The 17218-nt window shown below is 28.2% G+C and overlaps 1 protein-coding gene and 1 long non-coding RNA gene across 4 annotated transcripts in view; one reads left to right on the top strand and one right to left on the bottom strand.

Annotated features, from left to right (window-relative positions):
- LOC123270218 (potassium voltage-gated channel subfamily H member 8) overlaps nt 1-17218 on the bottom strand; it is an 80008-nt gene that overhangs the window by 45509 nt on the left and 17281 nt on the right. The gene's annotated exons all lie outside the window — the stretch shown is intronic.
- Nucleotides 2983-16747, top strand: LOC123270237. The gene is made up of 3 exons (XR_006510546.1): nt 2983-2995; nt 11490-11496; nt 16565-16747. It is a non-coding gene; the product is annotated as an uncharacterized LOC123270237 (long non-coding RNA).

Below are 17218 nucleotides of genomic sequence, written 5' to 3'. Positions count from 1 at the left end.
TAATAAAGGTTAGTAAATATATCGGTAATAATTGAGTAAATAAATGTCAGTACTATTTATAGCAGCCGAATAGATCTATTTATCGTAAAATTAAAAGTTGACGACAACTGTCGATTGTTATATGCGCGTAGATGTTAATGTGTAAAATGTTATAGAGTGAATTAGATTGAGAGATTGCGGGAGATACAATGATCGATTTTGTGTGTGTCAGAGAGTTTAACCGCAAAATGTGGTCACGTAAATTGACATTAGTGGTATATAGTTACACAAATAGATACGCTTGTAATTAAACAATCTCAAATAGTCGAATAGTCAATATTTAATTATTAACTCCAGAAGTGCCTTCAAAAGTTATACATTCATTATAACTATTTTAATTAGAATTTTTCGAGACTTGCTGAGAAAAATAAAAAACTTCTACTAAAGAACTTTTTTTTTTTTTTTTATAAAAGAACAGATTTTTCAATAACTGTTAAGAATAGATTTTCTTGTCTGGAAAATTAGTAAAATTTTTTTAAATAGTTTTTATTAAATTCAAGTGAGTTTGCTTTTTATGATAAAGAATGATATTGATATATTATTTTGTCCAGAAATTATGTGTTACCTCTCAATTTAATCTTCGAGAAAAATAAACAGTTTGAATGGAGTGGCTATACGAAAAAATTATTTGTCAATAATTAAAATCAAAATTGGGAGTAAACTATTAAAGTGTAACGGGTACTTTTCGACTAATTTTTACCCCCGGCTCGATTTAAGCTCGCCGGAGTCCAGGATTCTAACGAGGGTAAATCTAAATTAATTAAACTCGAGAATTTAATTAAAGTTATCAAAAACAGAACCTCTTTATTCTAATTCACAAAACCTTAAATTTATACATTTTACAAAAACGGCGATTAAACAAAATAAACCCACTCATACACGGCATTGACAATTTTCATTTACCTTCGTTGGTAAAATCATTCTCCCGTCGTAATTTCTCAAAACGCGTCGCTATTCTTCTCCGTCGGCCCTCTGGTGCCCAGCTCTTGACAAGTGACTAGTATCGCCCCGCAGGCCCTACTTCGCGATTCCCAAGGGGAGAATGAATAAAATCTACCTCTCCCTCACCTACTCGGCTGTGGTTGCCACCTTCTGGCTGAAGGCCTCCAGGTGGAGAGTCGCCTTTGGCTCGTGGGAGAACAAGTTCACTTACCTGTAGTAGTCCGCACCAGGTAGAGTGGACCCTCTTCTAATTCCTCGGCCAGAAGTCTCTAGACGAGAAATTAAACCCAGAGAAAGGTTGCTCAACGGCGGAAAATTTTCGGGCTTTATCAACCCGAAAATTATTACTAAAAGCGAAAATAATTTGCGAATTATCGCCACCTATCACGCGTCGTCGAACTTCGGGAAATTCCCGAAATATTCTAAGTTTTATTTAATTTTTCAGTAAATTAAATAAAACTTTCATTCGAACAATTTTTCGATTTCATCAATTTCCAACAAATTACATTCCCATACAATTTACTCGCCGGAACTTAGAAAAAATAAATTTCACACAAATTAATTATTCACACAAAATTATTTTCCCATACTATTTAGTCGCTGGGACTTAGAAAAATAATTAATTAGATATTTCGAATTTATTCGAAATATTTTAATTAATTTCAAATTTCAGGTAAATTCAATTTTTGTTCTTTGAAAGAACAAAAATTATCCCGACGTAGTTTCGCTTTTATTAGTTCGGCGATTTTTACCGCGAGCGAACAAACGACGCCATTTGTCGCACGATGGCGAACTAACGAACCTCGTTTTCAATAATTTTAGTCAATAAAATAACAAAACAATATTATAATAATTCTTTATAATAACCGTCGAACGAAATTATTTAAATTAATAAATTTTGAACAATCAATTAATAATACAAATAATTACTAACGTAATAATTACCCTCCGTCTCCCCGCTTATAATAGCTTCTTCACAAAAGATAAGAAAAAATTGATAGGGTTCTATTTAAAAATTATGGAGTCCTTTTAGATTTTTTTTTTTTTCATTTGCGAGTAGATTTCCTGAATTAATTCGGAGTTGATATCTCGAAACAATAGTCAAATTTCAAAGAAAATATTTTTTTCGAATCAAATTATTTTTTTTAATACAGGTAGCAATATTTCTTATTTATTGCAATAGTTCTGATGACATAGAAGACAATATTTCAAAGAAATCAAATAAAATTTTGTTTTGTTTCCGTGACTAAAGTTTTAATAGACTTCGCACATAGAACGCGCTTCGAAAAGATGAAATGGAAAAAGAAATGGATATAGTGACATATGACATATTATTAAAAAAACAAAGAAGATATAAAGATGAATATCAGCATCAACCTATAATAATAATGGTAATAATAATAATATTTTCCGTGTTTTCATTGTGAGAAAAATGGTGTTATTGATTTATTAAGTGATATATTGACATTTTAATGACTAACCATAATTATACATTACACGTCAGTCTATTATCAATTTATACAATGGTCTGCTATATTTGACGTATCTATCAATCAGCAGGTTATTTTTAGCCTCAAAATAAATTTTTCTATAAACCGAGTTCAACGATATCAGTTTTAAATTTAAAAATCTGTCACGTTGGATATTTACTTTTATTTTTATTTTCACTTCGATAAAAAGTCATATTGGGAAGTTTGAAAATTTTTTATTAATCATATCGATTTGTAATAAACGAGATAAAATACCATCTTTATGTCGCGGGATAAAATAAAAATATATATGTTGATTAAAATTCTGGGGGCGTTATGAACCTACGATTCCATATGAGACTTTTTATTTACGCTCTTTTTAGTTTTTAATATCTTTTAGCTTTTCAAGTAATAACTCGGCGTCAGAGTAACATTTGCGGGTGAACATGAAATATAGTTTATAATATTTATGCTTTCTGACTAATTATAATAAATTTTCTTTCTTTTTTGTTTTGTTTCGTTTTTTAGCTCTGCAATATTTTAATGTGTCCGTATCCGAGTACTCAGTACTTGAAATGTCACTCGTTTCTCTTCAAATAAATAAATCTTTCGTACACTGATAGAAAATTTATGTTGACTCAAGAGATATTTTCTTGATCTAAGAATTTATTTTGGAAGACAAATGATTATTTTGCTTTAAGAATTTCTTGTCTTGATTTAGATTTTCTTGGCTTTACAGCTATATTATCTTCAATCGATACATTTAAGTTTTTCAATCAAAATAACTTTATCGTTTACAAAACTTAAAATAATTCATCAAAGTATATTTCAAAAATTAAATAGTCTTTAATTGTTATACCAAAAGAAAATTATTTTTTGGAAATAAGTAAATTAATGACTCAAAAAAAAAGCCATTCTTAATACAAATCGGTAACATCTTGAATCAATGTTATCGCCTATCTTGAACCAAGAGACAAAAATTCTTGAAAGAAATATATCTATATCTAGTTTCAAGAGTTCAAGTTTTGGAAAAAAAAAGTTTCTTGAATCAAGATTGTTTTTCTATCAGTGTATCTGATATTTTTCAGGCTTATGAAATTCGCTGGAGAATTTGTTTACAGAAAAGGTAAATATTTGTTTGGAATAAAAATGTACCTCTTTTTGAATATTTTTCCAAGGTACACAAAATAAAATATTTTATGGACATCTACACCAACAGCAAAGCTATCTTTTTCAATAAAAAAACTTTGTTTTTTTTTTTTTTTTTTTTTCAATAAAATCATTAGAAACCCGAGTCGAAAAAATGAACTTAGATGAGCTTTAATCAATTGTTTTAGTATAGCAGTCAAGTTCATTTAAGTTACTTTTTTCAACTCGGGAAAGAAACTGGTCGTTAATTAAAAAAAATTTATCTTGCCTTGGATCTTGAATTTTTGATTGCAGAAATCCTTATCTTTGGTCGATAATATCAAATTTTTAATTGTCGATTTTTAAAATCTAAAATGATTTTATTGTTTCCAAAGACTTTTGATTTTTGTCTTAAGAAAAGGTTTCTTTTTTATAAATGCCAAGGAAATCTTTAAAAAAAAAAAACAGAATTTATATTCTTACATATTCTAAAAACTAATGAAGACTTTTTCTTTTGGTAAAAAGTTGCAAAAGTTTGGAAATTTGTTGATTTTGACAGGTTCCTTGAACCAAGGCGATAATATGTTAAATTAAACCAATATTACTGCTAATTCCCTCTGTGAATAATAATCTGATTAGATTCGGATTATGACATCATGTCTCATCTGTAGAATATTTTATTATTTTTTTATTTAATAGTCAGGTTTAACGTTCATTAGAGCTCAAGAATCTTCAAATTAATAAATTATTAATAAAAAGTTATTACGATTGATTTTTACCTTTCTACTTTTTCTTACTGATAAAAAAACTTTATTCAAGAGAATTTCCCTAGGAAATTATTTTTAAGAATTGGTTATATTGCTTCAAGAATTTTTTCTTGTCATGAATTCTGACTTTTTGACTCAAGAATCTTTATCTTTATTCGATAACTATTTTAACTTAATTCAAGAGGCTTATCTTCGGTATATAATGTCAAATTCCTCAACTGAAAATTTTCGTGTCATATTGAGCTCTCCGAACTCAAAAATCTGGTAAAAGTTTAATAAAACACTATTTCTCAAATTTTAAAACTGCAATAACTTTTGAATGAATAAACCGATTTTCACGCGGTTGGTGGCATTCGAAGCAGTTTTTCAGGCATTATAAAGATTTTTTAAGTTTTAATCGATCGAAGTAGGAATTTCGATGTAATTCCAAAAAAACACTTTTCGGTTTTTTTTCGACAACGATAACTCACGAACGAATTTGATTTTGATTGGGCTAGTAGCGATCGACGTAGTTTTTTTTATGTTAAGAGCTGATTAGTTTTTGGAATTGATCAGTAAAGCCGTTTAAAAGTGATTCCAAAAAAACTATATTTGAAAAAATTTTTTTTTGTAGTTTTTTTGAGATTTCTCAAAATCTACCGGTTCGAATCGGTGTAAATTGAATTTAAAACCTAAGTTTGGTCAAGCCCTTTCGAATGGCACCAACCGCGATGAAATCGGTCGAGCCGTTCAAAAGTTATGAGAAGTTTACATACGGCCACACACACACACACACACACATGCATACGTACAGACATATGGACATCACCGCGGAAACATTCGGGGAGGCTTCGTAGGACCTCAAAACGTCAACATCTGTTGAAAACTCGATTTTCGAAAAACGGGGTAAAACTAATAACTTCCCGATTTTTGAAAATTTTTAATTTTCTTAGCGGGAAGTTAAAAATTCTTGTGTAGAGGGTACGTGTATCTTGTTTGAAAATAATAAAGTCGCTTTTTAGAGTGAAATTCTTCTGGAAAATTTTCTACTCATTCAATAATTTTAAGAGCAATCTTCTTGAATGAAGAAAATTGAATATCTTGAAGCAAAAGTAGAATCGTAAAGAAAATATTTTTTATAAAGTCGTTCTTTTAAAATTATATAAACTTTTTCACTAGATAAACAATTAAAATTCGTGTCCTCTAGTGCTGAGTATACTAAAACATTATTAAAAGCCAAGATTAAATTAAATGATTACCTCTATCTCAAACAATATCATGTGATATGCATATACATTTACCGAGTTATGTATACGCTGAATTGCAACAGTTGCTTGTTACCGCTCGATCCTGATGACCTATTTACATTTCGGTATTAAATTAATCAAATGCCCGCGGTGTTTTTAAAAATTTATTTATAATTTTAATTTATAGTATTTATTGAATTGATAAAAAACCAATCAGCGAAATTTGACCCATATTAATTGATTCAAACGGTTTTTATTTAAACAACTTATAAATAAAAAATATCTTTGTGAGATTTATCTTTAAAATTAATAATACTCGAACGACAGAAACAAAACGTAAACTTTAATATTGGATACACGTTTTTTTAGTTTGACAAACAAAAACAGATGTATGTAAAGCTCGCTTTTAATATCAATGAGATTTGTTTTTATGATAAAAAGTTATACTTCCGTTTTCACGAGATAGTTACACTAGAATATTGTTTCAAAGCTTTGATATAAATCCACCATTTTTCTCTTTCACCAACAAAAAAAATATAAAAGCTATTCAAGATATTCCCAAGACAATGTAACCGGAATAAATTTTTTTTTTTAGAAAATATTTTATCGTCTCGAACAATAAGTACTCCAGCAAAAATCTCTGACCAAATTTTTTTACAGTTCTTCGTAATCCTCGACAAAAAAAAAATAAAAACAGAAATAGGTCACACTAATTGTAAACTATATTAGATAATTTTAAAACTTTGTAACTGATAAATGAATAAGTAAATGATCATGATTTCAAGCTAAAAAATCTGAGAATTCAGAACAACCCTTTTGTAAATAATTACAAACTGCGATATCTTTTGAACGCGTCGTTCTATTTTGATTTTCTTCAAGTTCAAAAAAATAAAGTTTGGAAATTCCAAAAGTGTACGCCTCATAATCTCATTTTTCACAATAAAATTGATTAACATAAAAGATAAAAAGCAAAATTATAAAAAACAGAAAACTCTGCTATGGTTTAGTGGCACCATAACTCTAAGCTGAGGAAAAAAAATACTATAATAAAATGTACGGATAGATATACAAAAAAATTCACAGTCATATCATATATTAGTTGCTTATAAATAATAATTTAACGACAGTGAATTGAACGCTTATATTAATTGAGAAAATCTGTCGTATGTTACTTTAGATAATGAAAAAAAAAATTATTCCAGTACGATCATTTTTTCGACCAATTTCCCTGCCACATACACCCATCCATACACGGACGTCCAGAAAAGATTATGTTTAATGTTATTATTTACTATGTTAAACAAAAAAATTGTAATTGAAATATATTTTATGTGCCGGACAAATTATTTGACTTGATATAAGTGTACTCATATTGACCTGTAAGTGCGATATAAATAACAAAAAATCAATTTCAGTTTCGAGAAAACTGCTTTTTTTGGAAAGTCGAGAGTAGAGCACAACCTCAACGCTTCGCTTATGAAGTGTGCAAAGGTATTACGCACTCACGTATAAGGTAAAAGCCCCAATTATTGACGCTATAAGAGACAAAGTTATGATTTCATTTTTTTTAAGCAATCAAATATAAATATCGATGAATTTTGTTTGTGGTAATGTCTTCAGTAATGTTTTAACTAATCAATTTCTTTTTTTAAAATGATAATCAGTGATATTTACTAATTAATTTTAAATAATTAAATATATGATCTGGATACACCAATTATTGACGGGTTAAAAAACTGATTGATCTAATTATTGACGTACCGTAACCCCAATTATTGACGCCCCTACTGCACATGCGTCGAATCATTTGGTTATATTGTTATTTATCAAAAACTTGATATAAAGTAATCAATATTATTAAAGTTAATTAATAATAATTTCTATGAATGAATAATTATTATGAAAAATATAACAATTTATTTAAAAACTTATTTAACACTAAAACACGCCGAGTTATTTGACAGTTAAAAGCCTTGAATATAATCGCGTATATAACGTATTTTATACTTAAAAAAAAAAGGCGTTATAGCGCTGTCGACTGGCTGTCAATATGGGATTCACCATAAAAATTATGAACTAGTTATTGACTCCCATTATTTAAATATCATAAAGCATACAATTAATTTCGATTATTTAATTTTATAAATATTTCATATATTGTTAATTAAAAAAAAAAAAAAACATCATGAGTCGTGCAATAGATCATATAATTACATGAAAAAATTAATTTAAACTCGGCATAGATAGACGCTCGTAAGCTGATTTGATGAACTGGTGCTAACTTTATTTTTTTTTAATAATTAATATTTAATATTTTGAACTGAATGTGATTTTTTTCAATTTTTTAATTAATTAGAATTTAATAAAAATTTATTTGATCGTTATTCTGATTACAGATAATTTAATATATTTAAAAATAATTTAGGGTGTCAATATTTAAACCCCCGTCAATAATTGGGGCTTTTACCTTAGACGTTCTTCTGAAAATAGTTAGAACTACTTTCTGGGGTCGCAAAACCCCGAGATCTGATAAAAACTCTTTTCCGAAATCAGACCCAAACAAATAACTTCCCAATTCTTGAAAATGTTCATTTTTTAAAATAAAAAGTTAAATATACCAGATATCGATCACACTAATTTCCCACAATGTTGCCAATTTTTGAACTTTCGAACAAATAAAAAAAAATGAACGACTGAATGTTTCACAATTTTTTCCACTTTTTTATTCCCATTGTCTGACAAATTAACCCGCTAATATTCCGGATTAAAGTTCACCGAACTCTGCATGAATAAAATATCCCGGAAAAAATTACCCCACGGTACACTAAAAAAAAAAGTATAAATTTATATTAGCTTGTAGGGTAGCTCATAAAATATAAAGTTTTACTGAAATTTCTTTTTTTATCACCAGAAATATAAAAATAAACCTTCTTTCAAACATAAAAAAGGTATTTTTACAATATAGTAAAAATAAATAAAATAAAATATCATTGAATAATATATGATTGTTGAGCTAAAAATACAAGTTTATCATTTAATTTTAAGCATAACGTTGAGTAACAGCATTTGTTTAAAAAGCAATGAGAAACTTTGCACGTAAGTATCGATTTTAGTTTCACTTCTCGCCATGCTTATACATAGTTATACCTTCCGTGCTGTTTTTCGCGTTATATACATAACGTAGCAGCCCCTCAGTTGTAGCGCGCTAGAACCCGGCTTAAGCATTACGAATTTTAATCGTCTGAAAATACAAATAAGCTTATTATTGTATAACTATGTAGAGAATGAAGAAAAGGGAAGTGTATCTACGAAATATGCATACAAAATTCTGTTAATTATTTTATTTTATTTTGTTTTTAATATTTCACAACATTTTATAAATGCCGTCGATGTTAACACGTGCGATAAATATAATCGAAGAAATGTTTACAAATAAAAAGAAAAAATGAAATTTTGATCTTAGAGATGAGTTTTAAAGCTTAAGTAGTAGCTATAGATAGAGAAACAACAAAGGTTGACGTGTTGCGGCACACTTTCGTGTCATGTCTCGTGCCATTCCTCTATAACGGCAACAACAGTTGTCAATCTTCCTGTCTATTTTCGGATTTGTTTGGATAGATATAAGCTTTTTTGTGGGTGAGATCCAAAGGGAATTGCACTCACCGTCATAAATACATCTATTCTTATCTCTTGATCTTATGGTTCGTTGTTGGGTGATTCTTGTGATTTTTTTGGTGACTTGTTTATTATTATTTAAAAAAAAAAAATAAACTTAGTAGAAGAGAAATATCGGAAATAAAAATTGATGGAAAGTTTAGTTTATTGATATCAAGATAAGACATTTATCAATAGTAATTGAAATAATAAATTATCGGTGAGAAGATATATAGGTTTATATTTTATATATTTTTTTTCAAGAAATATTAGTGTCATTTGTAGCAAATAACTCAATAAAGGTTGCTTTGGAAGATCGAACGATTTTTTGGACACGATAGAACATGAAATGTCTGTTTGAAAATATGTAAATCCATAAATAAAAACGTTTATTTTTTTTTTATTATTTTAGAATTTTTATTTTTTTTTTCGAGTAAATACTACAGAGAAATTTTTAAAGAATTTATTGGAAAAAGTTTTTTTAGAAAAATTTCTTGAAGAATTGCTAGGAAAAATTTTTTTGATATTTTTTTTACAGAAAATTTTCAATGGATTGCTTAGAGAAGTTTGTTTTTTTTTTTTTGATAATATCTTGTAGAGAAATTTTTTTAAGAACTGTTTGAAAAACATTTTTTAGACTTTCTCCGAAATGAAAAATGGTGTCAAGAAATTTTTTTGAGAACATTTTATAAAAAATTTTTGTTAAAGAAAAATTTTCTGACGAATTATTTCGAGAAAAATTTTTAAAGATTTTTTTTTCAGAAATAATTTTTTGTAAAAAACGAATTGATTTTTTTTTTTTTTTTTTTTTTTTAATTAGCAATATTAATAAGTTTTGTGCAGTCATTCGCCTTTTAGAATTCAAAACTCATCACAGATAACCAGCTGATTAATTTAAACATAATAATTTTAAAGTATTCATTCACGAACAAAAATTCGAGCTTGCAATTCATGGTTCAGTATTTAATAAAAAAAAAAAAAGAAACAAAACTTAAATAATAAAATTCATTGTAAAAAACAGCTTTCCTGTCAAACTTGTTATTACTTCGCAAATAATCGTTGCAATAAAAATATTCTTTTTTTTTAAACTCTGAAGTACGGATAAACCTAAAAAGTTTTTATTAGAACATTAATTTTTTTGCATGTTTTAAAAATCACCAGTAAAACTCTAAGAGAATTTTCTCTGTAAGCAATAAATATATAAAAAAAAATTTTCGCTCATTTAAAGCAAAAAAAAAAAAAAGAAAACTACTTTATTTCTAAAAGTTTTAAATATTTATTCTCCAAACTTTTTTATCAAAAAAATTTTCAATTTACCGGCTAATTTGTTCTTGAGCGAATATATTTTTTTTTACTTTGTAATTGAATAGATCCGAAATCTGACGGATGAAAAAATTTAATTTGGATAATGAAAAACCGGCGGAATAGAAATTTATAAAAAGTTTATTTAGTGCGGTTGATTTACAATTTTATTACAAGTATAATGGAGTGATATTGATCGGCAGAATTACGGAAGATACGAGGGAATAAGATAAATTCATAATAATAATATCTAGAGAATGAGCGCAAAAACTGTAAGTTGACGAGATGACACAGACGGAAATAAATTCGAGTTAAATTTTATTTATCTTCTTAAATATTTATATTTTTTGTTTTCCGGAACTAAAGTAAACATTTTTCTTAACCGCGGTAACCAAACTTGTTATTTTTTTTCTTAACCTCTGGCAGAAATTAAACGACGATTCACCGCCTAAATTTTTCTCTTAAGCTTTAAAGTTTTTCCGTCTTATCTCTATTCATTATAATTATTTTCATCTTCATCTTTTTCTTACTCTCTGGTTTTTTCGCTACTACATTTCTTTTAAGAAATAACCTTCTGGGGCAAAAGAATTTCATTGAAGTTGCATAAAGACTCTCATCTCCTTTCCTCTCTGCAGGTCACAAAGTTTCAGTGCCGTGGATAGAAAAAAGTATATCATTTTTTTTATTAGAGAACGTCATCTAACTTAAATTACCGTTTAAATAAAAATTCAATGAAAATGAAAAATTATATTGAAAGTAAATTTATTTTTTTTTATTCAATACATATATATTTATTATTTTGCTTACGGACACACATGATTGACGTCAAAGGGCGTAAACCAACCCGATAGTTTAGCTTGTTGATTGCGTACTGTACACTTTTTATTACCAGAGGCTGCTCGAAATATTCCCGATCAAATGATGGTTAATAGTAATAGACAGATTTTATTGTCAGGCTCAAGTATTGAGGTCGTTAAAATTGGTAAAAAACTGCAAGTTTCCATTTAACCGGTTCTATTGTTAAAAATATTTTCTTGAATGTTTTAAATAAAACACTCGCGCTTTGTATCAATTGATAGCTTTGTATCGATTGTACTTAAGTACTAAGTATCAGTATTAAATAAAGAAGATTAGCGACGGCAATATATTCGATTAATTGGCTGAATTCCAATTGTTTCTTTTATGTTCAAATTTATATTGTTTAAAAAAATTTTTTCGTTCAAATCAAATCATTATGTAGAGGTGCTGTTAGTTACGACGGTCACAAACTCTGGTAGTCTTCAACTGATCATGTTTTCAATTCCGCCAATAATACCGACTGATAAACATAAAACTCCTATGCACGTTAAGAGTGCGGAAACAAAATCTGATTACTACTATTTTTAAAATTAACTATATCAACTTGACTCTTTGAAAATGATTCAAAAAAATTCAGTGGAATATGCAATGTGTTCGCCTCAACATACACGGTGAGAAATTTCCATTATTTTTTATTCTGCATGGATTTTAGATATTACAATGGTGCATATTACTAGTGAACCTTATTGACTCAGAATAAAATTTTACGGCCCATAATAATTTCCGAAACAAATGAAATCAGACATAGTAAATGGTAGAAATTGAAATGTACTATAGTAAAATGAAATATGCAATAGTTTAAATTTCCGAATGTACTATAGCAAAAAAAATAAGAAAACGTTTGTAAAAAATAAAAAATTTTAGAGTAAAAAATGTTTTTAGCAATCAAAAAAAATATCAAACCAAACAAGATTTTTTTTGTTTGCAATAATTTTTAAAAATATTTTTTTAAAATATAGTTATTTTTATTTTTTTTTTTTCATTTTTAACAATGAACGTAGGATTTATTTTGGCAGTTAATTTTATTATGAATAATTATAAACACAATATAGAACTTTTAAATTATTTTTTATTATTATTAGAAGTGTCGGTTGCAGGTTAACCATCAAATGTTTGTTTTCATTTTAATTTTTCACGGTAAATTATTAAATATTTTATTATTTATGAATCTTACAAATTTTCATTAACTATTCATGTGTTGATGGATTTATAAACTAATATTTATTTAAAACTTAATGTTTATTGCAATTTTCATAACACCGTTAACCACTACTGATAGCGTCTGTAGACTTATGTTGACAAAATAAAGCTGCACGAAAAAATGAAAGAGCGCGCGTCGCGACTGGCGCGCATACGTTTACTATGGGACATTTGAAAATTTCATAGTCACAATTTTAAATTTAAACCGAGTACACGTGACTAAATGTGAAACTTTTTTATAAATTTTTATTGTCGACTGAGCAACAGAAATTTTACTATGGAACTATAATGAAAAGTTTTAAGCACACTAACAGTTTTTGTTCTGTCAGTTTACGAAAATTTTTTATATATGTTTATGTAACAGTTGCATGGTCAAATTTACTATGGTCCCTAGTAAATATTGATTGGTACAATATGATATTCTTAAATTTTCATGGTAATATTTTGAATTGAGTTATTAAGGTTCAGTCTTATTATGTATGCATAGTAAATTTCTATAGAAATTTCTCACCGTGTACTGTTTGTGATTTATTATGATAAAATAAAAAGACTGTAGGCATTTTTTAAAAGGTCTTATTGTAACATAGATGTATAGTATGCAATACCAATAAATACAATCGTTTAAAAGTTAGTATTACTTTACATCGTTCGGTAATTTGTCAGTATTGTATCCATCAGTTATTGATATTTAGTTAAAATTATATAAAACCGAAGGAGTTGAATATAACTGATCTTAAATCAGATATTAAAAATAAACGACTATGTTTCTAACATCGTTTTCTTATTCTAACATCGTTTTCTTACTCGTCATGAAGAGAATAAAATACAGATAGTTGTAAAGAAGACCGGAAATTTTTTATTTTTAGGATGAGTTTACTACACCCTCTTGAATAGCCGAAGAAAAGTTTTTGTTTTTAATGAAACGCGTGTAAAATTCATATTTCTTTTCAGTTTATAATAGCTGTGAATTAAAAAGCGAAGATTTGATACAAATATTTTTTATCTTAGCGGTTGATTAATTACCAGATCACTCGGCAGTAATCGGAAATTGATGGAAAAAAGGGTAGTGTCATAAACGGACATTATATATTATATATTATTATGACAAAAAGTTGGATTTTTTTCAACAAAAGTAATGATAATAATAAAAATGATAATAAGCCGTAAGACCTATAATAAAACACACACGCACACAAAGTAATGATAGTAGTCATAACCATTTGAGACTCCGACCTGATTTTCTCGGATCGATGCCCGCTTATTTGCAAAAGATGCTGCCTACCAATAAAACCTAATTCCCCGACTAGCATTGTTCCTTTTTTATTTTTCGATCATGCTTTTTGTTCGACTTTTTTTAATCAACATAGTCACCGTTTTAGAGGGAGTAAATAAATAAAATCGAACAGAAGTTGTTGAGGATTTGGATTAAATAGAAACAATACGTGTAGAATCCTTTTTAAAGTTTCATTTAAAGCTCGTATAAAACAACTAGGCTTTTTTTTCCTTTGACATGTCTATTTATTTATATTATTTGTTCCGGAATAAAGATTGGATCTGACGGTAAATTAACAAATCATTTATAATAAATTGCTCTAAAACTTTAGAATTTTAGAGTCGAAATAAATTTAGATAAAATTTTAGTGCGTCACTAGCGTGAATGATACATACAAATATTATTTCTCAAGCGCTAAATTAAAATTTCATTTTCTATTCATTTGTTTTCTTCATTCTTTTCTTTTTCAAAATCAGTTATGATTATTTAAAATCAGGATTGTGAGTAACTATTAAAGATAAAGAAAATTGATAAGTATATATTTTGTAACGAATTGAGTTCCCTACAAATAATGTCTCATCACTTTTTTGTATCTTCAATATTTCACCGGTAATTTTGATTTCAATTCTTTTTCATGAATCCTGATGTATGTAATTTTAAGCTTTAGAGACTGCATGGAAAAATTATTTGTAAATATTGTAATAATCGAAATTAAAATTATGAGTAAATTCTTAGAGATACAAGAAAATTAATAAGGACTTGTTTTATACAAAATTAAGTAATCTACAAAAAAAATTTCTTATAAATTTATAGTATCTCCCATATTTTAGTCATAACTTGAATATCAAATTCCTGTATATTTTTTTCTATTCAAAAATAGTAAATCATAAAATTAGAATTAATTTTTCTTGTTAATTCTTTTCAAATAAAATTATTTTTAATTAAAAATTTTTCATTACTTTTCCGCGATTATGAATTACTAATTCGCTTAATTAATTTTCTCTATTTACCTCCTCGAATATTTGACAACTTTTTTCAATCAAGTGTATCTTTAAGGAATTTAATTACCGGGAAACTACTAATAAAATCAACCCCATTAAATTAGTTACGAAGCAGCGGTTCTGAGTTATTTTAGCTTTTCTCCAAGTAGGTATGTAGTTCAATTGGTTGTGTCGAATAACTGGGATGTGATACCCTGATATTGATAGCAGATACGTTTTTTTTTTTTTTTTTTTTTTTCCATATCCAACATCGAAGAAATCAGAGGAGTGAGTAACCTCATTTCTCGACGCAGTAACTCGTTAAATTTATCCTTTTTTTTTAAGGTGGTACATATACTTTACTGTCGCGACGGATTTTCTGACGGAAAATCTCCCTACTGTATCGTAATCGGGATTCTCCTCTGTCTCGAGACTCGAGTGAGTCTCGATTAATTTATGGCATTTGATGAGGATTCATCCACCGAAATTTCACCCTCGTGTAAATTTCATCTGGAGAACAATTCAGCGTATATGATAATGACGATAATAATAATGATCGACTGTGGCTGGTGTATTATCTTGGCACCGCTTACAAGGCAAGCTGCAAGGCTGCAGCTTTAAGCAAAACTATTATCGATTATCCTTGAACATTATGGAAATTATCTCGAGATATTATATTAAGCGTATAACATCTTTCATGTTTTATCTCCCTCTGCAGAGAGTAATCTGATTAGATTAGCATTATGACATCATGTCTCACCTGTAGAATATTTTATTATTTTTTTATTTAATAGTCGGGTTTAAACTTCATTAGAGCTCAAGGATCTTCGGATTAATTAGAAATTATAGTATTTTGTTTACGGTTAATTTTGCCCTTCTACTTTTTTTTACTCATGGAAAAACTATATTCAAGTGAATTTTCTTAAGAAATTATTTTTAAGAACTGGGTATCTTGCTTCAAGAATTTTTTTGTGTCATGAATCCTGAATTCTTGGCTTAAAAGATCTTTATCTTTATTCAATAACTATTTTACTTCAATTCAAGAGTCTTATCTTCGGTCAATAATGTAAAATTCTTCAACGGAAGACATTTGAAAACCAAAAATAATTTTGTTTTTTTTTTTTTTTTTTTCAAGAAATTTAGATTATTTTGGTTAAAGTGCAAGTTTCTTCATTTAAAACACCAGAAAAATATTTTAAAAAGCGAACTTTTCGATTCAACATTTTCTACGAAGCATCAAAAGTCTTCTTTTAATAGAAAGTTGAAAAAATCCGACAACTTTTTGGCTTGGATAGAGTTCTTAACACAAATCGATAATATCTTACCTTACCTCGATCGTACCCTGATTCGAAAAAAAAAATTCCTGTGCAGTGTAAGTGTATCCTGTTTGAAAACAGTAAAGTCGTTCCTTGTAGTAAAGTTCCTCTGGAAAAATTTATACCCATTCAATAATTAAGAGAGTTATCCTCTTGAATGAATGAAGTTGAATATTTTGAAGCAAGAGTGGAATCTTGAAGAAAATATTTTCTTTAAATCCAGAAGTTTTTTTCCTTGTAAGTCTCTTAAGGAAATAATCTACTTTAAAAATTCAAGAAAATTTAACTTTTTTTTTTATAGTTTTCTACAGTAAATATATTCAAAAAAATTTTCTTAAAATTTGAATTCAATTCAAGCAGTCTAATTATACTTCTCCGCACCTCAAACGTAACTGCGTGGGTGCATTAAGGGGGGCGATACATGTAAAAAAAAAAAAAAATCTATTTTTTTTTTTTCATAAATCGTTAGATTATCATCTCAAAAATATGCCTGTAAATTTTCAAAACGCAATTATCATTATTTATATATTAAAAACTCATTTAAGTGCTTCGCCTCAACTCGGCGCTTGAGCGCTATTGAAGTCTGTAACTGAGCGCTCGATACTCGGTACCTGGGTTTCGAATTTACACTCTTGGGGTCACAAGCTTTAGGGGAAAACCCCAAAAAAATTAAACATCCAGCTCCATTACATCCTGATGTTCAAACTCATATTAAGCCGATTATTGACGATTTATCTCGGAATGACTTGCTTGAAAGATGTTTAGGTGGTCACACTCAGAATGCAAATGAAAGTTATAATTCTACTATCTGGCGACTCTGTCCAAAACATCTGAACTCTGGACTGAAGATCGTAGAAATTAGTGCTTTTATATCTGCAGGGTTGTTCAATGATGGATTTAACTATATCTTACGAGTTATGAACTCATTGCAAATAGATATTGGACGCCAATGCATGTCCTACAAAGAAAAAGTCGATGAGCAAAGGGTGAGTCGAGAAAATCGCCACAGCTCTTTGACGACCAAACAAGCTCGTCAAGCATGTCTACAGGAGCTTGCAAAGAAA

Source organism: Cotesia glomerata, linkage group LG8 (assembly GCF_020080835.1).
Source record: "Cotesia glomerata isolate CgM1 linkage group LG8, MPM_Cglom_v2.3, whole genome shotgun sequence".
In the NCBI taxonomy this organism is placed as follows: domain Eukaryota; kingdom Metazoa; phylum Arthropoda; class Insecta; order Hymenoptera; family Braconidae; genus Cotesia; species Cotesia glomerata.
This window is presented reverse-complemented; position numbering and strand designations above follow the sequence as displayed.